Below are 4029 nucleotides of genomic sequence, written 5' to 3' on the forward strand. Positions count from 1 at the left end.
ATCGCATTCTATCATTTTCAGGGTTTTTATTTTTGTTCTGTCAATCAAATGATACACATCTATGTCACACTGAAACTCCCCCCCCTCATCCTTGGAGGATGGGGAGGGCAAGCCTCTTGGAGGACCCCTTGCCATGAAACCCCAACGAGAGCTTCTCCTTCAGGGGATTTCCCAACTGCCAGCCTTAGAGGACGGGAAGGGCAAGCCTCTTGGAGGACCCCTTGTCATGAAATCCCCATAAGAGCTTCTCCTTTGGGGGATTCCCTCCTGCCAGCCTCAGAGGATGGGGAGGGCAAGCCTCTCTGAGGAACCCTTGCCATGAAACCCCACTCAGAGCTGGCAACTAAGCACGAGCACTCAAGGTAGACTTGTGGGATAAGATGGATATGTTCCCACCCTCTGTCCATTAATCCCTCCCTTCAGGATGTCCCAAATGGGATCAGGGCAAGTTCACATTTTCCCCCCAAAAGACATGGGGGAAAACTCAAAATCAGAAAACCTGCAATGAGGGGGGGATTTGCCCTAGGTCCACCCCTATTTGGGTGTGCAAAACCCGGCACCAGTGTGAACTACCCACTTTTCAACCGGTTTGCAAACCGGTTTATAATGCAGAGTGAATGGCCCCAAAGACTGATTCTTAAAGGGTTCTTCCTGCTAGCATACAAATGGATGTTACCTTTTTGAACCACCATTCCTGCAATCTCACAGCCATCACTGTTAGTGGACATGTTGACTGAAGGATTCTGGGAGCTGCAGTCTAAAAATTTGTGTTCCCAAACTCTAATGTGCAGCTGGGTTTTGTTTTTTTATTTTGTTTTTGTCACCAATGCAAGCACTTTTACTATTCCTGAGAACAACTAATTTCTCATGGTCAATAGTGAGAAAGCATAGCCAGCTAAGTGAATGGTACATATTTATTCCTTGATGGAATTGCTCACTGTATATATAATATTACAGACTACTAAAAGCCCAAAGTATTCTGTTTCCCCTTCCATTAAAACCAAAAGCTCAAATCAGCTTCAGGAGGTTGAAATATTAGGATGATCACAAGACTGCCCATACTATGATGATATCTTCCACAAGATTTTTCCCTTACAAGTCTCTCTTATAGAAAAATATCCTAACTATAGTTATAGTATTAAAATTGTAACACAATATTCTAGAAAAAAAGCTTTCCAGCATGGAAATCAAAGTGTTCCATATGGGCAAGAGTGGTGAGGAAGGAACCAGTGTATGTGAGAGACAAACAGAAGTAAACAAGTTTTCTTCCTTGATATAAATCAGAGAAAATTCGTACCCCTAGTATGTTCACAACAAGATGTTCATTGCATGCAAATAAGGTGATTTCCAGAATGGCCATGATCAGCATCTGGACTGGGCTTGTTTTCCCCAGGACAGCTCCAAATGAAATCAGGACAGTGGCTGTGCTGAAGTCTGCATTGATCATACTTTAAAGAGGAGGGGGGAGGAATAAAAATGAAATCAGATTAATAATGAAGTCAAGAATAAACCTGCAAAGCAAAGGAAAGCACATAATGATATTCTGCAGTTAAATTTGAACATTCCTGGCCATGTAAGATGTCTGGTTGACACATTACGTAGAAACTGTATGAAAGTACAACATACATGTAATCTTGGTCACACTTTTTAAAAACTGCTTAAGCTTGAGGCCATGTTTCTTTTGAAAACAAAGCACCTAAAGAGGCCCTATTTGGCCTTATGGTTACTTTCTCCTGAAAAGAAAAGTGGCCTAATGTGTAAGCACTAGTTTAGCCCAAACACACTGAGTGTCAAGTCAGATGTTATAAGAATTACATAATTGCATTCAGTTTTTCTGTGTTTGTCCTCCACTCCTTCTTCTATATAACATCTAAGACAAACAACATGATCAGACATCATTATATGATACATCACCCTGCACCTGCCTCTCAGTGTTGACAGCTGCTGTTTTTATTAGTTCTTACAAGGAAGGAGGGGAGAAAAAGCAGGAGCAGCAGTTCTCTGTGTCTTGTAATGTCTAGTCTTATCCTAAAGTTCTTTAAAGAAAGAGCAGGAAATATGCAAAATAAATAAACAATAAAGATTGGTCATATGTTTGCTTGCTTAATCTGTAAAAATGGAGTAGTGATGTTTTATGCAATCTTACAAAATATAAACAATATAAAACATTATTTTTGTCATGTAGGCAAGATTTGAACACATCATGGTGGAGAACCATAATAAATCTGATTAGAAACAGCTAGCCAAATCTTGTTGAATTTGAAGCAGAAAGAAACTCAAGATCTGAGAATTTCAGTTTCACATAATGTATGGAAACAGAGTTGAGTTAATATAACCTCAAAAATAATTCATGTACAATCTGGAAGAATATAAGATGTTTACCATGGGAGATAAGTTTTTTCTTGGGCAGCAATCTGATGTTGATATTTTAAGAATTGAAGAGTATGGATCTAAACAGACTAGCACTTTGTGCCAGCCTAGATCTGAAGTAGGGCTAGATAGGGCTGAGTGGTTACACGCACCCAGCCCTACTTTTGCTGCCCGTGTGCCATCATGGCACACACTCATTTACACGGGGCACGCCATAATGACACATTGGCATCAGAGCACCCAAAAAGCGCTCCCATGATGGCGCCCCTTCTAGGAAGCTGCTTACAGCAGCTTCTTTTTGCTCCCGAGAGGGAGCGGATCATTGCTGCAGCATGCAGTTGCCACAGCAAAGATCCAGGGTAAAAAGGAGCAGTGTCTCCAGCCCCAAAGTTAAAATACAGTTGGCCCTCCATATCCATGGATTTTTTTATCCATGTATTCACACATCCACGGCTTGAAAATATTTCCAAAAGATATAAATTCCAAAAAAGCAAAGCATTTTATATGTCCATTGTATTTAATTGAACATCCACAGATTTTGGTACCCATGGGAGGACTTGGAACCAAATCCCACTGGATAACAAGGGCCCACTGTTCTCTCTCTCTCTCTCTCTCTCTCTCTCTCTCTCTCTCTAATCTCTTGTGTGCAGCTAGGATTAATTTAGCAAAAAACTGGAAATAGGCAAATTTTTAAAAGTTATTTTAAACTTTTGGAAAATATTTGGCAAAGAGCTGAAATGACAAAATTGTCAAACAACTAATGAGGTAATGAAGGAAGCCAGTTAGAAAATAAATACTTGTCAGAATGTTGTCACTATAGACATTAAGTTTGTTCAGGTTATTTGTGAACTTTGCTCCTGATTTCAGCGGACTCCCCCCTACGCCCTTTCAGAACTATGCATGGTTGATAATCACTGTTAATCACTGCAATGTTGTACAAATTGTGTGTATGTGTTTTCACGTTGCCTGTCATTTGGGTTGACCCCATGAATTTTCATTGAATCATAGAGTTGGAAGAGACTGCAAGGGCCATTCAGTCCAACCCCCTGAATTTTATAGGGGTTTTTTTTAAAGACAAGGAACCCCCAGAGGTAGTTTTGTCAGTTTTTTCCTCTGAAATAGAGCCTCCACGCCTGGTAGTTTTTTTTCTGGGGGGGGGGTCTCCCATACAGGTACCAACCAGGACTGATACTGTTTAGCTTCTAAGATCAAACAAGATCTGGAGCCTTTAGGGTATTTAGCATTCATCCCCAAAATCCACCTAAATACCCAGAAGACACTAGATCCCCCCTAAAAGTCTGACCTCAAAAATTAGTACTGGGTTAGTACTGGGCTGAGGAATACCAAGGAAAACCAGGTGCTTTAGTCTGAGAAAGGCTATTGCAGGCTGCCTCTGGTGAGTCTTCCTTGCCTAAGAAAACTTTCTGAAATTAATGAGGTTGCCAAAAGTTAACAGGTGTGACTTGAAGGTATATATGCATGCAAGTCTCCTTCCAAGGCTCTTTTCACCTTACTAGGTGCCTGTCAGTAAAAAAGAGGCAGCAGCAGATCACAGGTTATGGTATTTCCCCTCACCCAATTAAAAAAGCTGGGAATTATACAGTTCTGGATCAAACAGCACCCAAATAACCCAAGTAAAAAAAGAAAATTAAGAGTAAA

Source organism: Sceloporus undulatus, chromosome 1 (genome assembly GCF_019175285.1).
Source record: "Sceloporus undulatus isolate JIND9_A2432 ecotype Alabama chromosome 1, SceUnd_v1.1, whole genome shotgun sequence".
In the NCBI taxonomy this organism is placed as follows: Eukaryota; Metazoa; Chordata; class Lepidosauria; order Squamata; family Phrynosomatidae; genus Sceloporus; species Sceloporus undulatus.